A 27628-nucleotide genomic window follows, 5' to 3' on the forward strand; every position below is an offset into this window, starting at 1 on the left:
AAGCAGATACTGAAAATGGGTAGAAGTAATGTGGACGTTGTTCTTGGTGACTTCAAAGCCACTAATATTGCTTTGAACCGACTTAGTTCAAGCAGCTGGATGAAGATTTTCTCAGAAGTGTCCAAGCAGGGTACTTGATGCAATATATCGATTGGCTGGGAAGAGATGAGGCCAAATTGAATATTAGTGCGTGGCAATGAACCGAGCCAGCTGAAAAATCTCTCGGTGGGAGAGCATTTTAGTGATAGCGATCACAGCTCCATGACATTTACTCTCCTCATGGAGAAGGATAGCAGCAGACGGTATGGAAAAGTTTTTAATTGGGGGCTAGGGAATCATGTTACTTTTCAGCAAGAACTGAGGTACCGAGATTTGGAAGCAATATTCTCAGGGATGTGCATTACAAAAATGTGGAGCTTCTTTCAGAAGCACCTACAGAAAGTGCTACCCAGTTTTGTCCCAGTGAGGCAAGAGAGTAGTTTGAAAGAATCTCGGATAACAAGTAATGTGGAAGATCTAGTCCACAGAATGAACAATATTATTCAAGGTTGAAGAGGAAAGGATCATACGGGGCTTTAGAGGATTGCAAAGTAGCCAGGAAGTACCATCAATTTTTGGGAGGATACAGAATGAGACAGAGAATGTGTAATGGAGAATGGGACAGAGTGCGAGAGAGAGAGAGAGAAACAAAGAGAGAGTTAGAGAGAGAGGAAACTAGTGGCTGACGTGAAGGTAAATTTTCCCAGTTAGAAGGCACGAAATTCGAGCATCAGTGGCCTTCGAGCTTTGAGTGACCCGATGTCGTTTAGGGAGTACGGTTTGTGTTCGAAAATGAGACTCCCCAATGGTATATTGCCACTCAGATGTACTCAGAGCGGCCGCAGAACATTCTGAAGTGGAAGGTGAATTAATATTTGTCGTGGTGCATAAAGGCACCAGTGATGTAGGTAAGAAAAATGTACTGATATCCGACAAGCAGAATTTAGAGAGTTTGTTGCCAAGTTAAAAAGTACGACCTCGGAGGTAGTAATAGCAGGGCTGTTACCAGTGCCGCTTGCTCACCAGAGTTGACATGAAAGGATAAACATGGCTTGAGCGATAGTGCAGGAGGAAGGGTTCTGATTTTGTCAACATTGAGACTGGTTCTGGGGCAGGTCGAACTATTACATACTTCACAGTCGACACCTGGACTGTCCTCAGGGTTGCTTTTTGTGATACAGTTGGGGAGGGATTAAAGTATATGTTCGCAGTAGCGATGGAGAGAAACAGAGATACAGAGGACCAGGAGCCTACTGGGAAGGGAAATTTCCCACTTAATGTGCCAGGCCTCCATTTGCAACAGCGGTGAGAGCGACGAGCGGAGTGGGAGAGGTCGAATTGACACTCGGAAGGTGAGTGAACCAATACATTTAGTGAGTGGATGAACCCGAGCCTCTACACATGTCATGTTTCCCACCCGCCCTCGTCCTCCAATCAAAAACAAAGTACTCTGCGGTATGTTGATCATGTTTTACTTTTTTTATCCTGTGCATTTCCTTTTGTTCATTATCCCTTTCTCAATGTTAAGATTACGATTAGAAATGGCAGGAGATAAATTGTGTTTTTCTTCGGTTTTTCAATGTGGAAGCTCAAGAAGACACCTGCTGTCCCTGACTCCTCGTGTGCTGTAAAGGTGTTTCGCTGCAACACTTGTTCGACCGCATGACAGCTCTGGAGCTGCGGATGGGCTCACTTTGGAGCTTACCGATGCTGAGGGAGGTGTGGTTCGTACGTTTAGTGAATTGGTCACACCATATATTAGGATTGCTGAGGGAGAATCGGAATGGGTGACAAAACGATAGAGAAAGCGCAGGAAGGCAGTGCAGGAGCAGCCTTCCGGTCATCTCCGTCCAAACAGGTATACCGTTTTGGATACTGTCACGAGAGATGGCACCCCAGGAGAGCGCAGCATCGGTCTGGTTCAGAGCACCTTGAACCACCCTCTGGTGTACAGAAGGGTGGGAAAAAGAGTCATAGGGGATTCAATTGTAAGTGGAATTCGTAGTCCGTCCTGTGTTTGGAAACGAGACTCCCGAATGGTATGTTGCCTCACAGGTTCACGGGTCAGGGATGTTTCAAATCGGCTGCAGAATAATCCGAAGAGGGAGGATGAACAGCCAGTTGTCGTGGTGCATACAGATTGCAATGATAGAGGTAGAAAAGGGGAGAGATCCTACAAGCAGTACGAACGGTGTTGAGAATCATGTCAAAAATTAAGACCTCAGCTGTAGTAATCTCAGGATTGCCAACACTGCAACCCGCTCCTCAGATTCCATTTTAAAACATGGGCAGGATGAATGTGTAGCTTGAGAGACGGTCCGTGGGAGGGTTTCATATTTTTGAGATTTCAGAACTGGTTCTGGCTAAATGGAAATATGGCAATTTGGATTGTCAACACCTGGGTCAACACCTGGGTCGGACTGGACCAATGTCCTTGGGGATGCGTTTTCTAACGCTGTTGTGGTGGTTTTAAACTAATGTGGCAGCAGAAGGGAAACAAATGACGAGGGTAGCGGACAGTATGGAGGTAGTAACTGAAGCGTTGAAGGAAATAGAAATTGCAGTCAACGGGATTCAAGAGAAATTTAGGCAGGGTGCTCATGATGATCGAAAAGGGAGTGATTGCCTGAGATGCACTTGTTTTAATACAAGAAGTTTGTTCGGAAAGGTAGATGAACGTCTACTTGACATAATGACATTATTGCCATTACTGAGACTTGGTTGAGGGAAGAGCACAGAACATAGAGTATTGACCACACAACGTAACAGCGCATTTCCGGCCCTTTGGCTCTCGATGTTGCTCCAATCTGTGAAATTAATCTGATGCCCATCTAACCTACCCTGTTATGTTAATATCCATATGTACGTCCCATGCCTATTTAACGTCGGCGGGTCTATTACCGTTGCAGTCAGGTCGGTCCACGAGTCGACTATTCTCTGAGTAAAGAAAGTATCCCTGATATCTGTCCTAAGTCTCTCACCCTTCAATTTAAAGCTATGATATTCCTCAGCATCCTGGGGGGAAAAGGCATCCATTGTCCACCATATCTAAGCTTCTGATCAACATGCACGTCTTGATTAAGTTGCCTCTCAACGTTCTTCTCTCCAATGAAAGTAGCCTCAATTCCCTCGGTCTTTCCTCGTAAGACCATTCTTTCATACCAGGCAATATCCTAGGAAATCCTCTCTGAAACCTTTCCAAAGCTTCCACATCTTTCCTATAATTTGGTGACCAGACTATAAGTAAAACCCCAGGTGCAGCATTACCAGTTTCTTGTACAGTTTCAGCATGTCCTCGTGGCTTTGAAACTCAATCGCTGTACCAGTCAATGGCAGCACATCCAGATCATTAATAGACATGACAAACAACAGTGGCCCCAAAACAGATCCTTGTGGCATACCACTGGTAACTGAGCTCCAATATGAATATTTCCTATCAATCGTCACACTCCGTGTTTTTCAGTTAACCAATTACCGATACAGATCGCTAAATGACCTTCAGTCCAGAAACACCACATTTTGTGTAATGATAGGCAACTAAATTTGCCAGGATATCGATGGTTCAGACCGGATAGGGAGGGCAGTAAAAGTAGTGGAGATTTTGCATGACATTGCAGAAAGGAGGGTTCGATGGAGGACTAGAGCAGTGAGGCAATATGGGCAGACCTTAGAAAAAATAGGGGTGCAGTAACAATTTTGGAGCTGTACTACAGGCCTCGCAGTGAAGAGGGTAATTTCGAGGTGCAAATATATAAACAGATTATGGAAAGACATCCGGCATCAGGGTGATGGCGACGGGACATTCAAACTTTTCAACATTGACTGGAATTCATTTAGTGTTAGTGGTGTAGATGGAGCAGCATTTGTCAGGAGCATCCAGGATTGCTTTCTAGAGCAGTACATAAATAATCAAATTCAGGAAGAGGCCATGCTGGACGTGGTGTTGGGGAATGAGACCAGCCAGGTGGTTGACGGTTCAGTAGGGGATTAGCTTGGGAATAGTGATCACAAGTACATACGTTTTAGAATACTCATGGACAAGATGAGAGTGGTCCTAATAAAAGAATGCTAAATTGGAGTCCGGACTACTCTTGCAAAATTCGGCAGCAGCTGGGCAATTTAGAATGGGAACAATGTAGGACCAATCTGGAACGAGGAATTCAGAAGGAGAAAAGGGTCATGAGATATCTTTACAAACAGGGTTAACTAAAATCATGAGGCCTTGTATCCATATATTAGGAGCAAGAGAGTAACTCGAGAAATGGTTGGCCCACTCAAGAGACACAAGAGGAAAGCTATGCATGGAGTCAGAAAAAATGTTTGAGACTGTTAACTAGTTCTTTCAGTTCGTATTCACCGAAGGGACGGAGGTGGCGGCTGCTAACGTGAAAGATAGACATTTGATTACTCCAGGTCATGTCGGCATAAGGAGGGAAAAAGTGTTGTATTTCAAAAGGCATGAAGGTGGACAGGTCCCCAGGTCCAGATTGGATCTATCCCAGGTTAATTGGGGGAAGTGAGAGACGAAGTAACAGACACCTTAATGGATATCTTTGCAGCATACTTGAACACAAGTGATGTCCGAGAGGACTGGATAATTGCTGACGTTGCAAGAACTCACATTGAGCAATAATTAGGACTGCTCACCATCTCTGGGACGCCATCCCCAGCTGACCAATGCTGAGCTGAAATTTCAGGACAACTTTCATCATTGTCCACAATACCACCTATTGCAAACTTAATAATCATGCTTTGTAAATTCTAACCCAAGTCGTTTATATCGACAACAAACAATATCGGCCGGGTACCGTCTCCTCAGTCAATCCACTGGACACAGATCTCCTCTCCAACAAGCATCCTTCCACTATTACCACCTGCTTCCTTCCATCTTACAATTATGCATCGAATTTGCCAGCACTCCCTGGATTCCATGTGATGTAACCATCCCGAGCACCCTACCATTTGGAACATTATCAAAGACCTTTTTGAAATCCATACAGACCATGCCCAACGCCCAGCCTTCGTCAACCCGGTTGGTCACTTCGTTAAATAACGCTAATTTGTTAAGCATGATCTCCCACGCAAGAAGCCATTCTAACTCTTCCGAATCAAACCCTGCCTTTCCAAATAAATGACAGGCTTTTCTCTCAGAACCTTCGCAATTAAATTACCCACCACAAAGTTGACGCTCGCCGGTGCATACTTACCAAGTTTTTCTTCTTCGCACTTCTTGAATAATGGCACAATGTTGGTCAACCTCCAGTCTTTCAGGACCTCACCTGTGGCTAACAATAATGCAAAAATATTAGCATGAGCTCCCACAAATTCGGTAAGCGCGTCTGGCAGTGTTCTTGGATTTATCTGGGCAGGACTAGGAAGTTTATTCACCTTCAAACATTCTAATACATGTAACACCTCCTCTACTGGGAAAGGGACTGACCACCAACTTCAGCAAGATCCCATGACTTCAATTCGTTCTTTCCGATAAATACAGCAAATAAGTATTCACTGAGGACCTCGGCCATCTCCCTTCACACGTATGTATTAGCTTGGTCGTTGAGAGACCCTATACTGTATTTCATAATTCATTTTCTCAAAATATACGTAAATACTCAACTTTTGCCAATTATGCTGTGCCTTCTGCCAACAATTGAAATAACCTGTGAAGAGAGAAAAATTTAATTGGTTTCTCAGTCCATCCCTCCACGCATATCATCCATACATTTATGCTGTGTGCATCTGTGTGTTGCTGGACGTTTATTTGGGAGTTAATGTTTTCATTTTTAAAGTTAAATGTCGATAGCGCATGACTTTCTAGCCACTGTCACAAGTTATGAAATAATTCTTGGCAAGCCCAGACATCTGATCTGCGCTTATCGCCGAATTAGGTCCGACGAATTGGGAAATTCGGTGCATTCAATGTGCACTTTTATGACAACTTTGAGATTAACGGGGCCTTCAATTACGAAGTTTCGTCTCTGAGGGATAATGCGACTGTATATTTCTGAGGATTCTGGACTACCAAGTCTGATCAAGCACTATGTCCTGTGAGCACAGTCTTCAAATTGTGGCCTCAACCACTTTCCTTCTGAGCCTGTTGTTTGGAGGGACGTTGGCATAAATTGATAAATCCATTAACATGCTTGTTGGTTCCCAGAATATGGAGGACCTGCTGGCAACTTACTGAATGTTGAGAAAAAAGTATATGGAGGTATTTTCTCTGTCATTTGCAATGCAAGAATCCTGCAATGAACGTAGCCATTGTCTGATGCAACCAAAACTGACAGGTCAGTACACAAAATGCATCCTTCATTCTCAGAAGAGGTTTTTGATAACTGGAACAGTATAAAATAAAACTGCATTACAGTGAATGCATAGAGGGAATGGAGAACCCAAGTCAAAACTAAATCAGTTCTAAAGGGGATAAGTAAACGAATTTTGACAACGAGTATTGGAAGCCAATGCAATGCCAGAAACGTTTTGTGATTTTATAGGTATTTACCGCTCTCAGAAATGTCAAATCTCCACATTACAATACATTCAAGACCGAACGTTTGCACTTTCTTCTGTACCATGACCCATGTTAGTTAAGAGCTACACTGTGTCACAATGCTAGTCTTTTTACAAGATTACTATGCCATTGAGATTCCTTGTTCCTGAGAAGTTGTAATTGGCCAGGTTCCAACTGGGCTGCTTTGAAAGGTTTAATTGGGGGCATTTTTTGTTTACCACACCAGATAATGCCTCTGGCCTGATTGGAGATTTTGATTCAGATCAGCAGTTCTTTGTGATGAAAGGCTTTTGAGGCCAGTCCAGCTGGGAACTCGCTTTCTCCCACTTCTGGCGTGTAAGCCCTAATTTGTTTCAGTTTTACTCTTTTCACAAAGTGATGTGTGCCTTGGGAGACTATTGCAGGTTTTTTTCGGAGCAGCATCATTAGGTCTGGACATCTCTCGCGTTTTTGAATCAGGTAAGTTATTCGGTATTCTATTTACTCGTCTTTCTGTTGCAATCCATAATTTTCAAATTAATTCTATTTGCTTAAACCTTTGAAGTAGGATCAGCAAACTCACTCTGGGAATATCTATGATACATTTACCTGAAACAAATAGCAAATTTACCTTCTTGGCTACCTGCTTAAAATTGTTTTGAGGGGATCGGGTCTGGTCTGTAACAACTGTGAAACTAGATACTTTAGTTCCACGTAAATCTCATCAATTGGAAAGTGGCAGAAAATGAAAGGAAGCCAAGTTAATAACTGGTCGCTGGAGTGGCTGCAATTGAAAAACTGGTAAAGAATATTTCGAAGTGGGAGTAGGCAAACCAATTCCTTGGTACCCGCTCTGCCAGTGAGCATGATCATGACTAAATTTTACTGGTCTCATCTCCAGGATCCTATATTTTACCTATCTCATTTTCTGACAAATTTCAATGGAAGCACATTTTGTTCGTCTCTTAAATCCGTCAATTGATTGTGCCACCACTGAACTATTTCAGTGAGTGCCACCGATTCACAACTCTCTGAGCGAATTAGTTTCGCCTCATCTCAATTTTTAATCTGCCTCCGCTCATTCTCTCCCTCGATGAACTATTGTTTGAGACTGTTCTATAAGGAGGATCATTTGATAAACAAAACTCAGCTATCAAATGTGCTTTAGCATTTGTTTTACCCAACCCGGAACTGCTCTCATTCTTCTGAACTGCAGCGATTAGAAGCCCAAGTCTTTTAAATACTGGTCCTATGACAGCCCGTTCAAGACCGGAAAAAACCTGAGGATCATACTCTGAATTGCATCCAGTGCCAACATACCCCCCTCCCTCCCGTGAGGAGACCAAAACGAGAAACAATATTCCAGATGTGGTCTTACCAAAGCTTGACAAAAGTGTAACAACACGTCTTTACTATTAATAATTTCCTATTTTTGCATTAAATGCCAGGAATTCATTTCCAGGTAATTTTATACAGAATATAAATAGTTGAGGTTCGACAAGAGAATCAATAATTACTGTACAAGTACAATAATTACTGTTCACATTACAGTGTGGAAACAGGCCCTTCGGCCCAACAAGTCCACACCGACCCGCCGAAGCGGAACGCACCCATATCCCTACATTTACCCCTTACCTAACACTACGGGCAATTACTATGGCCAATTCACCTAACCTGCACACCCTTGGATTGTGGGAGGAAACCGGAGCACCCGGAGGAAACCCACGCAGAAACGGGAGAATGTGCAAACTCCACACAGTCAATCGCCTGAGGCGGGAATTGAACGCGGGTCTCAGGCGCTGTGAGGCAGCAGTGCTAACCATTGTGCTACAGTGGTTAGCACTGCTGCATCACAGCGCCGGAGCCCCGGGTTCAATTCCCGCCTCAGGCGACTGACTGTGTGGAGTTTGCTCGTTCTGCCAGTGTCTGCGTGGTTTTCCTCCGGGTACTCCGGTTTCCTCCCACAGTCCAAAAGAAGTGCAGGTCAGGTGAATTGGCCATGCTAAATTGCCCGTAGTGTTAGGTAAGGGGTAAATGTAGGGGTATGGGTGGGTTGCGCTTCGGCAGGTCGGTGGGGACTTGTGGGGCCGAAGGGCCTGTTTACACACTGTAATGTAATTCAGAATGCCACATTTAACTCAACTCTCTGCATTCTATCAGGCAGTTAATACTCTATGACAACCAATTCTCCACCCTTTAACACCTGTGAGCTAACATCCTTGATCAGTCTACAATGCTGCACTTTGTCAACCACCATCTGGAAGTCTAAGACTATTGTGTCCATTGCATTCCCATCATTCACCTTGCAGGTTACACCATCAAAGAACCGCAGCAAATTTTCCAATCACAACTTCCCCTTCATGAACCCATGCTGACACTTTGTTAATCCTAGTGTTTAGTTATTTCCTCCTTTCTGATTAACTCTATCAGCTTCCCCACAACAGACGCGAAACAAATTGATCTCTTTGCACCACTTTTTGTGTATGTCCTCTATTGAATAAGGGTATCATGTTATTCTGTTTCCAATCTACTGATAACTGTCCACAATCCAGAGTATTTTGTAAAATCATTACTAATGCAATCAGCATCTCCCTTGTCACTTCCTTCAAATACCAGCAATGCAAGCCCTGAGGACTTAAACATATTTACACCCAACAGTTCACTGAATATATTCTACCGAGTTATTGTAATTTCACCAACTTACTCTGTGGTTACTGCAGTTTTTCAGACAAAGTTTTTTTTCCCACTGTGTAAACAGCATCAAAGTTTTGGTTTACTGCCTCTGGAATTTCTCAGTTCCTCCTCATTACCCGCCATTTCGTCTCGAAAGGTCAATCAATTACATTCAATACTGTGTTCATTTTTTGTGTCAGTATTGATGTAAGTAGCATCAGTATTAAAGGTTTCTGCTTGTATTTTTTTTGCTCATTTAACTCTTTTGATTTCATTTCGAGCGACCATTTGCTGACTTTTAACGTTCTCCCAATTCTCGAGATTGCTTTTACCTTTTTGAGGATGATATGCCCTCGCCTTTGCTTTTTTGTTATTCATGAATTCCTAAGCAATCCACGGATTTTTTTTCCTCATTTATACAATTCCGCTTCCTCTCACGAAGATAATTTAATGCTGCCATATATCGCATCTCTCTAATCAGTTGCCATAGTTGCTCTGAAGTTCTACACTTCAATATTGTTTGCCAAACCGAAGCTGAGCCAACTCATTCTTCAGGTCTGTATAATTACGTTGTCCAAGGCTTTGCATTTTGTATGTGACGCTTTCTTCAGTTTTTCAAAAGAATTTCTTCTCTGGCAGATTGTGGTCAATCCTTTCAAGCGTATCTTTTACTGCAAGACCATTTATGGATCGCTACTTGTTATCAAATCTAAAACATCCTGTTCGCTCTCTGGTTCTACAGCATACTGCTACAATCAGCCATTTCTCAGACATTGCAGGAGACTTCCATCAAGATTCCGTTGCCGAATTCATTAATTCAAACAATTCACGTCACCTACAATTAATGTTACCCTTATCACAATCCCTCATTATTTTTCTGTTTATGCTATGCCCTATTTTGGATGGACTGAACGGGGGTGTATAAATAACTCTGACATTCTATGAAGATGTAACCAGTAGAGTTGGCAAGAGTGAGCCAGTCGATGTGGTCTATTTGGAATTTCACAAAGTGTTTGACAAAGCCGCACTTTAGAGATTTTAGTGCAAGACTAACGCTTATGGGTTTGACAAAGTGCCTGAATGGAAAACTGTTTGGCAGAGAGCAAACAAAGAAGATGAATTAATATTTGGTTTTCATTTGGTAGAGAATAACTGGTATGGTGTCAGAATGATTCGTTCCAGTATCGAAGCTATAAACAATATATGTTAATGATTTGATTGAGGGAACAAAATGTAACATCTCAAAACTAGCAGGTAGTATCACGTTCGATGGGAGGGTAAAATGCTTCGAAGATGCAGGGGTCCATCAGCATGTTGTGAACAGATCGGTTGAGTGGAGTGGGCAAAGCAATGGCAGATGTTGTGTAATTGGCAGAAATTTAAGGATATTCACTTCGAATGCAAAAACAAGACGGCAGATTACGAACTGAATGGCTGCGAATTGGGAGGAAGCAAGTGTGCAGTGGGACCTTGGACTTCTTGTGCACCCGTGCAACAGACGGTAAACAATGCAAATATTATGTTGGCCTTCACTGCGAGTGCAGGGACAGGGATGTTGTGTGGCTGTTATATAAGGCCTTGGTGTGGTCACATCGAAAGGTTGTCTGCTTTTTTGAGGATGAATGCTCTTGCTCTAGTGGGAGTGCACGTTTTACCAGAGTGATTCCGGGGACGGTGGGACTAACATATGAGCAGACATTTACTCAGTTATGTTTCTTTTTCGTGGAGTTCTCATTAATGAGCGTCGATCTCATATAGACTAAGAACATTTTAAGAAGATTAGATAGTGTAGATGCAGAGAGGATGTTCCTGACGGTTGGTACTTCCAGAATCACTATATGAGGATTCGGGTGGATAATTTTGGACGTGAATACAGGGTGAACCTGTGTAAATCATTACCACAAGAAGCATGAAATGTGGTCAATAAGAGGCTGGGTATAGCACTTGAGGCCGTCTTGTTATGGGGAGAAATCACGGTTAGGTTATTGAGTTTATGGGCGGCACGGTGGCACAGTGGTTAGCGCTGCAGCCTCACAGCGCCTGAGACCCGGGTTTAATTCCCGCCTCAGGCGACTGACTGTGTGGAGTTTGCACGTTCTCCCCGTGTCTGCGTGGGTTTCCTCCGGGTGCTCCGGTTTCCTCCCACAGTCCAAAGATGTGCAGGGTCAGGTGAATTGGCCATGCTAAATTGCCCGTAGTGTTAGGTAAGGGGTAAATGTAGGGGTATGGGTGGGTTTCGCTTTGGAGGGTCGGTGTGGACTTGTTGGGCCGAAGGGCCTGTTTCCACACTGTAATGTAATCTAATAATCGTGATGGATGACGGAGCAGGCTCGAATGGATGAATGGCATCCTCCGACTCCAATATTCAACCTGCCCATGTTTAACCTTCCTCCCTTGTTTTTAATTTCCACTTGGGAAGAATTCAATATTCTGATCCTTCCTGCCAGTTTCTTTTCTTCGTGCAGAAGTCATTTCATGCTTGATCATGAAAGTAATTCCGCCTCCTTGTCTTTGCTTTCAGAATATTGTGCTCACATAAACATGGCATGGTGCGTCAGTGGTTGGCACTCTTGCCTCACCGCACCAGGGACACGGGTTCGATTCCAGCCTCCCCGTCTCGGCGTAGGTTTCCTCCGGGTGCTCCGGTTTTGCCCACAGTCACAAAGATCTGCTAACTTGCCCAGGGGTTGGTGCAGTAGTCAGAGAGAAATGGGTGTGTGTGGGTTACTCTTTGGAGGGTTGGTTGTGGACTTGTTGGGCCGAAGTGCCTGTTTCCACGCTGGAGGAAAACTAATCTAACATGAGAACTAGGAGCAGAAGTAGACTATCTGGCGCTTTGAGCACGCTCTGCCATTGAATACATCTGTTGCTGATATTTTCGTGGATTCAGCCCCACTTAGCCGCCCTGTCACCATCTTCCTTAATTCCTTCCTTGTTTAAAACCCTGTCTTATCATTTAAAACTTTTACAAAAATGGCATCAATTACTTCACCGCGCACGGATTTCCACAGATATAGAACCCTCTGGATGAAGAGGTTCCATTCCAATTCAGGGCTAACCATGCTCCCCATGATTTTAATGCTCCTCCCTCCTGTCCTCGGTTCACCTGCCCATGGAAAAAGTCCTCTCTGCTTCTTTATGATCTGTTCCCTTCATAATTGTATTTGTTTGAGTAAGATCACCTCTCATTCTTCAAAATTTTAATGAATACAATGCCAGTCTACTCAGTGTGTCCACATAAGCCGCCCCCCTCACCCCCACAATTAACCTAGTGTACCTCCTCTGCTGCCCCTCCAGTGATAGTACATCCTTTCTCATGTATGGAAACCGAAACTGCAAGCAATATTCCTGTTGTGCCCTTATCGACGCCTTTTACAACTGCAACAAGAGGTCCCTGATTTAAAACACCATCCCTTCAGCAATGAAAGGCAGAATTTCATTTGCCTTCCTAATTCCCTCTTCTGCCTGCAGACCAACGGCTTTGTGATTTATGTAAGAGGACACCGGGCCCCTCTGCACACAGCGTGCTGCAACATTTTACCATTTAAACAATCATCCTTTTTTACTCTGAACAAAGTGTAGGACTTCCAGTTTATTGACAGTTTATGCCACCTGCCACGGCTTTGGTCATTCACTTAAAGCATCTATGTTCCTCTGCAAGGTTTCAAAGTCCTCTCTGCACTTTGATCTGTCACTCATTTCAGTTCCACTTAAAAACTTGACACATTCAAAGTGTCCCCAACTCGAAATCATCGATATAAATTGTAAATAATTGCAGTCCCAACACTGCTGCCTGAGGCACACGACAAGTTACGTATTGCCAACTACTCTGTTAATCATTTAACACCGCACTTTGCTTCCTGTTAATCAACCAGTTCTCTAGCCTTTCTCATACTTTACCCGTAACACCATGCATCTTTATGTTATGCAGCAGCTTCTTGTGTGGCACGTTGTCCTAGTCTTTTGGAAATTTAGCTCCACCAGATCCACTGGATCACCGTTGTCCACCTTGCTCAGCATGTCTTCATAGAATTCCAAAGACTTGTTAAGTATGACTTGTCTTTCATTAATACATGCCATGTCCTCTCAACGCAAACTTTCCATCAAAATGTCTGATATTTCTTCCTGTATAATAGACTGAAACAACTTCCCATGACAAAATTAAGCTAACCGTTCGATTGCCTAATACATCTTTTGTCTAATTTCTTTTTGAAACAGTGGTGTCCCACTTGAATTTTTGCAATCTACTAGATCTGCCCCAGAGTCCAGCGAATTTTGGAAAAATATACAAGTGCACTTTCTGTTTCTCCCACCATCTCTTTTACTGCTCTGGGATTCATTTCACCAGGGCCATAAGACCTCTCTACCTGAGCTCCATGAGCATGTCTAACAGTACACGAATAATGATTGTTCTCATGCCGTCATCTGCCTTCATCACTTTGTGAATTACTGGCATGTTATTAATGTTAGACACTGATGACCGATGAAAAATATATATTCGATGCCTGAGCCAAGTCATCCTATCTTATAACTAAATTCCCCTTCGCATCCTCCAAAGGATCAACGTTTATTTTAGCAACTCTTTACGTTTTATATTTTATAGGAATGTTTGCTTTCCATTTTTATAGTTTGTGCTCGTCATTTTTTCTCTCGCGTTCTTTCCTCCTTTTCTTTATAACGATCTTTGTGAGTTTCTGGTGAACTTTAATTTATTTTTCCAAATTTTCCTGCTGTTCTTAACCAACTTGTACGCCCTCTGTTCCAATTGGGTATACGACCTTTTTTTTTCAAAATAACACCCATGACAGATTAGCCATTTTCTTCCAGTCCTTCATTTTCACTGAATATACGTTTCCTAAAATCTTTGGAAAGTCTTCCACTGCAAGTCATCTGTCCCACCATAAAATATTTGTTTCCAATCTACTTTTGTCCCGTTCCCTCTCAGTCTCTTGTAGTCTCTCTTGTTTAAGCACAGAACTCTGCTTTGGGCTTTTACCTTCACATGTCCATCTGTATTCTGAATTCAACGATACTGTGATTGCTCCTTCCAAGAGGATCCCTAAATATGGGGTCATTAATTATTCCTGTCTCATTACACAGGGCATGACCAAGGATGGTTTGTTCCTTCTTCTGTTCTATTGCATTCTGTTCAAAGGTACTATCTCAGATGCACTCAACATAACCCGTCCACAAGGCGGCCCAGACAGAGCTGGTTCGAACAATCAAACAAAATTAAAATCCCCCATGATAGTTACCATGTCATTTTGCAGGCATCAGTATTTTTTTCTTTTTTATTTGCTCACTCCAGTGTGATGTCATTATTTTGTGTCCTTCTGACTATGCATATCACTGAGATTTGTTTTTGCCTTCGAATTTCTAATTGCCACCCAAATGAATTCAAACGTATTCTGATGTCGTCCCTGAATGTCAGAGCTACACCACTTCCTTTACCTTCCTGTTGGTCCTTCCAAATACTCTGAAACGCTGGAGAATTAACTGTCAGTCATGGCCTTACTCTAGCCATATCTCCGCAATGTCTACTAAAATATATTCATTTGAAATGAGTTGTGCTGTTAATTCATTGACCTGATTCCGAATTCAGGTAAAGAGCCCTAATGGTCGTATTCATACTCTCATGATTTCCAAAACATCTCAAAATGTCTCCTGAGTTATCCATCCCTTTTTAATTCTTATATTGATTAGAGTGGTGCCGCAAAAGCACAGCAGGTTAGGCATCATCCGAGGAGCAGGAAAATCGATGTTCCGGGCAAAAACCCTTCATGAGGAATAGAGGAATGGTGCCTGCAGAGTGGAAAGACAAATGTGAGGGGGAGGAGTGTGGAGAAAATAGCATACAGTACAATAGGTCAATCGGCGTGGGGAGGGAGGGGATAGGTCCGAGAAGAGGGTGGGGGACTGTAGCAAAGAACACAATGCATGAATGGGGTGGGAATGACAGTGATACGTCGGAGAGGTGGGTAGAGTGGATAGATGGAAAGGAAGATAGGCAGGTAGGACAGGTCATGGGGTGATGCTGACCTGGAAGTTTGGAACTGGGGTGAGTGAGGGAAGGGGAAATGAAGAATCTTTCTTTCCACCTATCCACCCTACCCTCCTCTATGACCTATTACCTTTACCCCACCCCATTCCCCCATTGTACTCTTTGCTACCTTTCCCACCCTCCTCTCTGACCTATCACCTTCATCCCCACCCCATTCACTGATTGTACTCTAGGTTACTTTCTCCCCACCCCACCCCCTCACATTGATCTCTCCACTCTGCAGCCAGCCTGTCTCTATTCCTGATGATGGGTTTTTGCGGGAAACGTCAATTTTCCTACCACTCGGATGCTGCCCGACCTGCTGGGCTTCTCCAGCACCACTCTAATTTATTTAAAGAGATAGCCTATCCACACATTAGGGGCTCCAGAACTGGGGGCATGTTCTGCGATTTAGGACGAGACTGTTCAAGCGAGATTTTCGAAAGAGCTGCTACACTCAAGGGGTGCAAAATATTTGGAACACTCTTCCACAAATGGCAGAGGTAGCTGCATCAATTATTAATTTTAAGTCTGCGCGAATGATGTTTGCTTCATGCCAAGAATTAAGTATGAAGTAAAGGAAATTGCCTTTGATCTGTGAATTTTGGCCAAGAGACGACTAGAGTGTAGACTGAGGGAAACGAAGTTTTGGAAAAGTTCTGAGATTCAATCATTCAGCTTGAGGTCTGGCAGTACTGTTAACAAGATGGGGAGGATGCTGAAGGACTTGGGCAGACGAAGAGAGTGGAGAATGACGTGACTGATAAAAAAACAAGGACATACAATTTGAGGTTACGAATGTTCATAAGATGTTTAAATGTGTAAACGATATTCTAAATTGGGAAGGGTTCGTTAGGAGGGCGAGTTGGTCGGAAAGGAAGTGGCTGAAGACAATATTTTTAATCGTTATGTCAAATGATTGTCGAAAACAACAACAGATGCTATCCATCTCTATTTTTAATAGTTGTGTCAATCAACATCGATTAGCCATATTATTCTCCAAGCTTTCGCAACAAGACAGCCAACTGTAATGATAGAATGGAATACAATGTGGAAAAAAAAAAGAACGAGATGCAATTTGATTGCAGGAAAAGGGGCATAGATTGTTTTCTAAATTAGGAAGGACTGTGGAGTTTTGAAGCGCTGAGAGAGTTGTGAGTCCTGTTTCGGAGTTTCTACAGTTTGGTTCGAAGGTTCACCTGGAGGGAAGGAAGACATTTATTTTGATAGTGCTAGAATGAAAATCCATGGATAGACTGCTAATGCTGTGCAAGGCGCTCGTCGGATTATATTTGGAATATCGTATGTAAATGAATCTAAATCGTCGTTGTGAAGTAGGGCGTATCATGGGAACCAGGAGCAGGAGTTAATCTTGCCGTTTGATTAAATGAGTGATAAAAAAAGAATATATCACCAAATTCTTGAATTGTCCTCTGAACCTATTCTGAGTCACGACGTAGATTCCAGTGTTTGTGAAGCAACTCAGGAGCTGGAGAATAAATCCTAATTCGAGGACGTATTCAGACACATAAATCAAATAGCCCAGATTATCCATTCGTTCAAGCATTGCATTCATGGCGAACACTATCCACAGCAGGATGAAGTTGTCAGAAATCAGAAACAGAAGCACAATTAATTTTCTTCGGTTCTCCATTTCCGTGTCTCTTGGACCCTGCCCATTGCTGTGCGCCCGGAGTCTCCTGCGGGCTCTGCTGCTCACTCCAATATGTCTGACAGTGAAAATGTTGAGCAGCAGAATCAGGAAGAATGGGAGACAGGGTGTGAGAATGTAGAGAACAATTTCAATTATTGCCCATAACTCTAAATTATCATCACTCAATTCTATACCACAAAACATAGGACGATCAGTTAAATCATAATTACCGTTATACATAAAATGCCAGCTGATATTATTTAAACAGCTGAGTGCAGACACTGTTCCGAGAACGACTGCCGCTGTCTTCTCACTACAATATTTATTTTTAACTTCTGGCAACGAATGGCCACCAAGAGGTCGAAGGTGAATGTGACGGTGAACCAGACTGAGCAATCGGATGCTGCATAAAGCAGGACAGCATGAATGTTGCACACATCTATATCCCCCAAGAAAACAAAGACGTCTGAATAAACAATCGGTATATGTCTTAATATCAGGTCAAGGATGACCACCAGTAAATCTGCCATTGCCATGGCCATCAGATGGAGAGTGACACAACTATAGAGTCCACACTTCCCACGGAACAGGATCACAATCGTCACGATATTAACTGTGGAAATAGAAACTTTGACATAAGACTTAAGGTTTGATGAGGGAAGAAACTGCAATAATCAACTTTCACTCCATCCATAAGTGGTTCACTGTGTTTCCCATTCAGAAAGCATTTTGCAGAATCATCAACGAATACCTTCCAATTTCGCATTCTACACTCTGATTTAGGTAATTAATAAAAATAACGTTATTGGAGAAAGTGACGAAAATGTGGTTGGAAATGCACTGCCTGTCAGGAAGCATCCAAGGAGCAGTATACTCGACATTTCGAGCATATGCGTTCATCAGCACTCAGGGGATGGGCCAATGGGGTGAGAGATCAATGGGAGGGGTTGGACTGTGGGGAAGGTAGCCAAGAATGCGATAGATGGATGGAGGGATTATGGTGATTTGTCGCAAAGGAGGGTGGAGGGGATTTGTGGGAAGGATGATGGGCAGTTTGGACAGTTCCAGAGGGTGGTGTCGAATCAGAATGTTGGCTCTGGAATAAGTTGGAATAAGTGGGGTGATGGCGAATGAAGAAACTGGAGAAACCTGCATTGATCCCATGTGGTTGCAAAGCCCAAAGTATGAAGATGCGGCATTATTCATCCAGTTGTTGGGTGGCTAGATGTTGGGTGTGGAAAAGGCCCAGGATGTGCATGCCTTTGGCGCAGTGAAGGGGAGTTAAAGTATTTGGGGTTTTTGTGCATGTGTCTCACAGTTGATCTCCGAAACGTTCTGCAAGTAAGTGTCCTGGCTCCTTTAGTTGGAGGCGAGCATAGTGAGAGCAACGTACACTGTAGAAGACGTGTGTGGAAAAAGGAGGGATTGAAGGGTTTTCTCTTCTTTCACAGAATGTTGTTTTTTTGATTCTTGTAATGATTTTGGATTTAAGTGCTGCTCGAAGCAGCAAAATGAATCAGATGACTAGATGCTGGGCGGCAAGGAATTCATTCAATGGTTATCAATATAGGAAGTCCTTAGCGTCGTCTGATGAGGGCAAACATATTTCGCTGTTATCAGGGATTGTCCCTCCATTAAATTGGGATCATTGCTACTAACGTGACAGAATCAGGACAACGTTTATTTTAAGGAAGTTCATAATCTAGTGTGATCACAGCGGAGTAGAATGCTCCAGCCGGCCTCCTCCGAATTTTCGGTTCCCTTTTTTTCTCCTTTTTAAAATATATTTTCCATGATGTGGCTCCTTCGCGGATCTCAATCTGGCCTATGTGCAGCACATGTCAGGTTCTCTCGGCGTCACGCAGCCTGGTCTCTTGGTGATTCATGGTTGTACCTGGCCCGATCTCTCGGCGGCAAGATGAACTGATCTCGTTTCAGTTTACGGCGGTTTCTCAGCTTCACATCCGAGTTGATCCTGTCCAATCATGTTGGCCTGGCAACAGGGATCATTGGAGTGGCGGCAGTTTCAGCAGTAGTGACGCAATCTATGGTGATGGCGTCGACAACAGACAGCAGGGCGAGATAAGCGCAGGACTCATCAATGTCTGCTGAAGTTTTAACTTACTTCTTTGTTATCCTCGTCTAACATTCTGTCAACCAATACTTAACTTTTCAACTCTTTTTTCTCTAGGGCCTTTGTGTCAACGTTTTTTTTTATAATCCTAGTTGCCTTTGCACATCAGATGGCGGTAACGGTATACAATTTTCACTGTAGGGCTGTACTTCTATACTATAATACGCGTGACTATCGAACTGGGATTGTTGCGCGATAATTGTTATGAAGGTATAGGTGTGGACTGCAAATTTAAGACAGAGGACAGATTCAAAGTAGAGACTGTGCTAAAAAAAGTTTGAAAAAATGTTAGACTTGTTTGAAACAAATATCTGGAGTTGCGTTGCCATGGACCAAAAACAAATTGAAATTTGGCCAATCAATTTAAATTGTGCCCCAGGTTAGAAAATCCAATTGAAAGGGGGTCGGCAGGTCTTAAGACCTCCTCGTGGGTCTGCTCCCGGGCCTGGCCAATCTGGCCATAAACAGGTACTGGCATCTGGCGTGGAGGTGGTCGTTAGGGCTGACTGACTGCTCCTCTTCCGCGGTTACGTGAGAGTCTGGGTGTCTCTGGAGAAAGAGCATGTGGTGTCCACCAGCACCCTGCAGTTGTTCAGGGAGAGGTGCGCGCTGCAGAGAGTGGAGTGTATTATTTCCCCGTCCAGTTCTATTTTGAATTGACCCCTGCCCTCCCCTTCACTGCTTGATCATGCTGCATTGCCGTTTGATGTGAAGGGCATTACTTGTCACTGGCCACTTTGGTGTTTCTTTTATTCTTGGTGTTGGAAACTGAAGAAACGTTTGTGCACCTTGTGTCTTTCACTGTGTCTCACATTTGCACACACACAAAATGGCTGCAGGGGAATTATGAAGCACAATCACAGTTAGGCGGTAGTGTGGGGGTAATTAAAAAAAAGAAAATCTAATCGAATTTGAATTTAATTGTTTGTTAACATCAAACCTCTGAAGTGTATCGATGCTTTCGGATATAAGGCCGAACGTTCTTAACAGTTAGGAAGAACGACGCAGCACCAACAAAACAGATTGTTAACTGAATAGTTTTCTGAAAGATATCTGTCCATAATTAAAGTTGTGCGGCAGGCGACTGAGGAAAAGACGACAGCAGAACATGCAGGAGAAAATCTACAGAGGGTAATCTAGCAAGGAGGATGGACAGCTGACTGGATATTGAAACTTTAAAGTTACTTTTCGTAAATCATAATCCAATTATTTTTAGTGGACCATTATTATGGAAGTGAAGTTAAATCACTTTCGGTTGTGGAAGGATCCTTTGGGGCCTTGGACTGTGGTTAGTAGGGAGGTGTGGGCGGAGGTTTTGTTCGTCGTACGTTGGAAAGGGAAGATTCTAGGAGTGGATGGTGGGTTGGTGTGGGCCGTGGTCCTAATAAGGGAGTCCGGAGGGAACGGTGCCTGCGAAACGCAGAGAGGAGTGGACGGGAAATATATTTCTGGTGGCATGGTCTGTTTGTAGATGGTATAAATAGCCGAGGATGGTGTGTTGTATCTGTCTGTCTACATACTGAGGAAGGAAACACTCCTGAACACACCTGACAAAAATGGCACCATCCAAACCACCTGCACTTAGGAGGTTCCAGTCGATATAGGGAAGATGAAATTACCCATAACAACAACCCTGCTGCTTCTGCATTTTTCCAGAATCTGCCCGCCTATGAGTTCTTCAATCTCTCTACTGCTATTAGGCGGTGTGTAGAAAAACCTCAATGCGGTGGCTATTCCCTTGCTGTCCCTAACTTCCACCCATACTGACTCAATAGACAAAACTTCTTCAACTTTCTGCAGCTGTAATGCACTCTCTGATTAGCAATGCTACACCCGCTTCTCTTTTTCCACTGTCACTGTTCTTTGCAAAGCTCTATACCCTGGAACATCAAGCAACCATTCCTGCCCCTGTGAAACACACGTCTCTGTTATGGCTGCAACATTGTAGCCCGAAGTATTGATCCATGCTCTAAGTTCGTCACTCTTATTTCGGACACTCATTGTATTAAAGCAGACACACTTTAACCGATCCCTTTGTTTCATCGTGTGAGATACCTTGCTAATAGATTCAATGCATCCTGTCACTGCCACATCTACAACTGACCCCTCTCAGACATGTGGGTCTGATTCCCACACCCGCACCAAACTAGCTTAAACCTCCCGATCACTCGAGCAAATCTCCCACCCAGGAAATTTGTGCCCATCCAGTTCAGGTGCAACCCGTCCTTCGTGTACAGGTCCCACTTCCCCAGAAGGTGTCCCAGTGGTGTAAGTATCTGAAACCCTCGCTCCTGCACCAGATTCGCAGCCACGTGTTAGGCTGCATTCGCTGACTGTTCCTTATCCCAATATCTCGTGGAACCAGTAGCAAACCTGGGATCACTACTCTGCTATTCAGCTTCCAACCTCACACTCTGTAGTCACTTTTCAGTTCCTCATTTCCGTTCCTGGCTATACATTGGTGCCAATATGTACGACGATTTCTGGCTGCTCACCCTCCCCTTCAGAATCCTGTCAACCCGATCGGCGACATCCTGAACCCTGGCATTGGCGAGGCAACATACCTTTCGGGAGTCCCGTTCCTGACCATAAACACTCCTGTCAATCTGTCTACCGTTTGAGTCGCCTACTACTAGCGCTTTTCTATTTTCCCCACCTCCCTTCTGAGCCACAATGCCAGAGATCTGACAACTATGGCTTTCCCCTGGTCGGCTCTCCCCATCAGCAGTATCCAAAACGGTTTACTTCGTGCTGAGAACAGCCACAGGGGATCATTGCTCTGACCGTCGGTTCTGTTTCGTCCCCCGACAGTAACCCATCTGTCCTTATCGTCTGTCTGGGGAGTGACCATCTCCTTGTACATTCTCTCAATTCTCCCCTCAGCCTACCGGATGATCCATAGTTCATCTAGCTTCTGCTCCAGTTCCCTAACTCGGTTTTCGTCGAGCTGGAGTTAGGTGCACTTCCCGCAGATGTAGTCGCCAGAGACATGTGAGGTATCTCTCGACTGCCACATTCTGCAGGATGAACATGCAACTGGCCTAACATCATATCCCGCTACACTGAAAACCCGCACAGGACTAAACAAAGCAAGAGAAGGAAAAAATGAGAATCCTGAAAACTTACCTCACTTACAGACTCTTAGTAAGGTGAGAAAAGATGGGTGGGAGGGATAACCTATGGTGTAGGGTCTCGGGTTTAGATTACACCCACTTAAAATCTTCCCAGAAGTCCTTTGCTATTCCCTCGCACCTCTCGGCAAATGGAAGCCCCGACACCTGAAGTAAGTGTTTTAAACAGTCAGACTCACATTCCCAGCAGTCTGTTTTAACTTCATTTTAATTTATTCAATCACTCTCTGTAGTTTAGAGCAGTCAGAATGCAGGGGGGCGCAGTTACATGTTCCTTTTGCAGGATGTAGGAAATAAATGACGCCACCGGTGTCCTTACTGAATTTGCTGGCGAGAAGTGCACCGAACACCAGCTCCTCAGAGACTGGAATTGTAGCTGGACAAACTTCGGAACATTAGGGACGGGGAGAGAGGTGAATAAAGTGGAGTTATGTGGAGGCAGTCACACCTACGTTACGGTAAAAATGTGGCTCCAGGACCGTGAGCGGACAGAAAGGGAAAAGGTAGACATTGTACAGCCTTCTAATCAATAATTGGAATACCGTTTTGGAACCTGCGAGCGGATCGACCGACAAGGGGAAAAGCCACAGCGGCCAGGTTTCGGACACTGAACCTGACTCTGTAGCTGAGAAAGGAAGTGGGGAGAATATGACAGCAATAGTGATAGGCGGTTCAGTGGTGAGAGGAACAGACAGTAAATTCTGTGGTGTGCGTTAAACTACTGGATAGTGTTGCCTTCCGGCTGCCAGAGTCAGGGCTGTCTCGGATCGCGTCTACAGGATGCTTAAGGAAAGGTAGAGTATCCAGAAGGCCTGGCACACATCGGCAGCCAATGGCATAGATAGGAAAAGGGAGGAAAACCTAAAATATAGGGAATTAAGTTGTAAACTCGAAGGCACTATGAACAGAGCAGTAATCTTCGGATTATCGCCCGTGCCACGTGCCAGTGAGGCTAGGAATAGAGAGCGAGAGCAGATGGAAACTGAGGTTGCAGAGTTGGTGTCCAAGGAAGGGCTTCAAATATGCGAATCTTTGGGATACTTTCTAGTGAAGGTGGGACCTTTCCAAGAAGGACCGATTTCATCGCAACTGGAGGAGCATCAATATCCTGGGCTGCATAGTCTGCTCGAGCCATTCGAGAAGTTTTGAACAAGATTGGCCTTTGTGGTGGGGAATTGAGCTACGGTTCAAATAATGGAGTATGTAGCAAACATCCAGAGACAGCGCACAGAGTGTCTGTGAGGAGGGAGAGGCACTTGAAAGAGAAGAGGTGCATTCAGTATTTTGAACTGTGTCTATTTTAATGCTAGAGTTTCAGAATCAAGGTATTGAATTCAGAACATAGATCAATACTTCTAACTGTGTTGTTGTATCCATTACTATGACTTGGATATCACAGAGAAGGAATGTTGTTGAATGTTCCAAGGTTTTGTAGTTTCAAAATGAGTAGGGGAAAGTACAAGACTTGGTGGAGTGGCATTGCTATTCAGTAATATTATAAGTTCTGCAGAAAGAGAAATCATCGAGAAGTGTTTGTCTCCAGAATCAGTGCGGGTGGAAATTAGGAACAGCAACGGAGCGTCACTTTATTGGGAGTTTTCTATCGGACACCAATTCCAACAGAGACACGGAGGAGTACATTGCGAGGCAGAAATGTGAAGAGGCAATGATCAGACGAGGCTTTAGAGGATTTCAAAGGAGCCAGGAAGGACCATTATTCTTTTGGGAGGACAGAGAGTGAGAGAGAGAGTGCGTGTGGGAGAAAGAGATAGATAGAGAGAAAGAGAGAGAGAGAGAGTTAGAGACAGGAGACTAGTGGCTGACGGAAAGGTAAATTTTCCCACTTAATAGGGACTAAATTCGAGCGTCAGTGGCCTTCGAGATTTGAGTGAACCGCTGTCTTTCTGTGGGTACGGTGCTGTGGTCGAAAATGAGACTCCCAAATGGTATTTTGCCACCCAGGTGCACTGAGATCGGTCGCAAAATATTCTGAAGGGGGAAGGTGAACAGCCAATTGTCGTGATGCACAGAAGCACCAATGATATATGTAAAAAATGGATTTAGATCCGACAAGCAGAATTTAGAGAGTTAGGAGCCAAGTTAAAAAGTACAAACTCAGAGGTTGTAACAGCAAGGCTGCTAACAGTGCCACTTGCTCATCAGGGTAGAAATGAAAGAATAAATAGGGTAAACGCATGGCTTGAGTGATTGTGAAGGCGGAAGGGTTCTGATTTTTTACGAAATTGAGACTGGTCCTGGGCAGGTAGGACTATTACATACTTCACCGTCGACACTTGAACCAATGTCCTCGGGGTTGCTGTTGATGATACTGCTAGGGAGGGATTAATGTATATTTTTGGAGCAGCGATGGAGAGAAACCGAGATAGAGAGGACCAGGGGCCTGCTGGGAATGGACATTTTCCACTTAAAGTGTCAGGCCTCCATTCGGAACAGCAGTGAGAGCGACGAGCTGAGTGGAAGCGGTAGAATTGCCACTTGGAAGGTAAGTGAATTGATATATTTGGTGAGTGAATGAACTCGAGACACGACACGTGTAATGTTTCCCACCCGCCCTCCTCCTCCAAATAAAAACAAAGGACTCTGTGGTATATTGATAAAGTTTTACTTTTTTATCCTGTGATTGATAAAAGCATTTCCTTTTGTTCGTTATACCTTTATCTAACTTAAGCTTACTATTACCAATGGCAGGAGATAACACGTGTTTGGTTTCGGTTTTTCAATGTGGAAGCTCAAAAAGACACCTGATGTCCCTAACTCCTTCACGTGCGGTAACTGAGTTTAGCTGCAACACTTGTTCGACAGCATGACAGCTCTGGAGCTGCCGATGGACTCACGTTTGAGCTTATGCGACGCTGAGGGAGTTGTGGTTAGCACGTTTAGTGAATTGGTCGCACCATATATTAAGACTGCTGAGGGAGAATCGGAATGGTTGACGAAAAGGCAGAGAAAGACCAGGAAGGCAGTGCAGGTGTCGACTTTGGGTCATCTCCTTCCAAAACAGGTATACCGTTTTGGATACTGTCGCGGGAGATGGCAACATAGGGGAAGGCAGCATCGGTCTGGTTCAGAGCATCTTGAGCAGCTCTGGTGTACGTAAGGGTGGGGAAAAGAGTGGAAGGGCTATAGTCATAGGGGACTCAGTTGTAAGGAGAATAGATAGTCGGTGCTCTGGTCGGAAACGAGACTCCCGATTAGTATCTTGCCTCATGGTGCACGGGTCAGGGATGTTTCAGATCGGCTGCAAAACATTCTGATGAGGGAAGATAAACAGCCAGTTGTCGTCGTGCATATCGTTTGCAATGGTAGAAGTTGGAAAAGGGGTGAGATTCTACAAGCAGTACTAAGGGAGTTGAGAATCATGTTAAAAATAAAAGCCTCAGATGTAGTAATCTCAGGATTGCAAAAACTGCCACTCGCTCCTCAGATTCCATGGTAAAACATAGGTCGGAAGAATGTGTAGCTTGAGAGATGGTCCGTGGGAGAGGTTCAGATTTTTGAGATTTCAGAACTGGTTCTGGGTAAATGGAACTATGACAATTTGGATTGCGTACACCTGGGACGGACTGGACCAAATTCCTTGTGGATGCTTTTCCTAACGCTGTTGTGGTGGATTTAAACCAATGTGGCAGCGGATGGGAACCAGACGAGGAGGGTTGCGGACAGCATGGAGATCTTAACTGAAGCCTCGAAGGAACTAAAAGTTGCAGTCAATATGACTCAGGAAAAGATTAGGCAGGGTGCTCATGATGAGAGAAAAAAGAAGTGTTTGCCTGAGATGCACTTCTTTTAGTGCAAGACGATTGTTCGGAAAGGTAGATGAACGTCGGGTTTGGGATAGTACCTGACAGAATGACATTATTGCAATTATTGAGACTTGGGTGAGGGAAGGGCACAGAACATAGAGCATAGAACATAGAATGTAACAGCGCAGTGCCATCCCTTTGGCCCTCGATGTTGCACCAACCTGTAAAAGAAAGTAAGCTGATGCCCATCTAACATACGCCGTTCTCTTAATATCCATATGTCTGTCCGATGCCTATTTAAATGCCCTTAACGTCGGCAGGTCTATTACCGTTGCAGTCAGGTCGGTCCAAGAGCCGACTATGCTCTGAGTAAAGAAACTACCCCAGATATCTGTCCTAAGTCTCTCACCCCTCAATTTAAAGCATTGTTAGTCGTCACCATCCTGGGATAAAAGACTTCCATTGTACACCGTTTCTGAGCCTCTGATCAACTTGCACATCTTGATTAAGTTGCCTCTCAACGTTCTTCTCTCCAACGAAAACAGCCTCAATTCCCTCAGTCTATCCTCGAAAGACCAGCCTTTCATGCCATGCAATATCGTAGTAAATCCCCTCCGAAATCTTTCCAAAGCTTCAACATCCTTCCTATAATTTGGTAATCAGAATTATAAGCAAAACCCCAGGTGCGGTATTACAGTCCCTTGTACTGTTTCAGCATGACCTCGTGGCTTTGAAGCTCAATCACCCTTCCAGTCAACGGCAGCATATCCCGATCATTAATACACATGACAAACATCAGTGGCCCCAGAACAGATCCTTGTTGCACACCACGGGTAACTGAGCTCTAATATGAACATTTCTTTCAATCACCACACTCTGTCTTTTTCAGCTCGCCAATTACCGATTCCGATCGCTAAATCACCGTCAGGCCCAAAACAACTAAATTTGCCTTGATATCGATCTTCAGGCCGGATAGAGAGGGCTGTAAAAGTGGTGGAGATGTTGCATTAAATGGCAGAAAGGAGGGTTCGATGGAGTAGTCGAGCAGTGAGGAAATATTTTCTGACCTCAGAAATAGCAATGGTGCAGTAATAATGTTGGGACTGTACTGCAGGCCTCCCAATAAAGAGCGTGATTTCGAGGTGCAAATATACAAACAGATTATGAAAAGACGTCGGGCAAAAGAGTAATGGTGACAGGAGATTCCAATTTTCCCCCATTAACTGGAATACACTTAGTGTCAGTGTTGTAGATAGAGCAGCATTTGTCAGGAGTATCCAGGAGGGCTTTCTAGAGTGGTATATAAATAATCCAATTCGGGAAGAGGCCATACGGGACATGGTGTTGGGGAGTGAGACCGAACCGGTGATTGACATTTCAGTGTGTGGTTTAGCTTGGGACTAGTTATCGCAAATACATACGTTTTAGAATACTCATGTACAAAGGTGAGAGTGATCCTAATAGAAGAATTTTATATTGGGGTACGGCCAACTATTCCAAAATTCTGCAGCAGCTGGGCCATTTAGAATGGGAACAGCTGTTTGAAGGTAAATCAATATTTGATAGGAGTGGGGATTTTAGAGAGCAGTTGATTCAATTGCAGAGGAAACATGCCCCTGTCAAAATGAAAATAGAGCTTACAAAGATTAAGGAACCACGGATGACAGATGAAATTGTGAGATTGCTAAGAGGAAAAATGAAGC

Source organism: Chiloscyllium plagiosum, unplaced genomic scaffold (assembly GCF_037043375.1).
Source record: "Chiloscyllium plagiosum isolate Xiang-an unplaced genomic scaffold, Cpla_swu_hap1 HiC_scaffold_41, whole genome shotgun sequence".
Lineage (NCBI taxonomy): Eukaryota > Metazoa > Chordata > Chondrichthyes > Orectolobiformes > Hemiscylliidae > Chiloscyllium > Chiloscyllium plagiosum.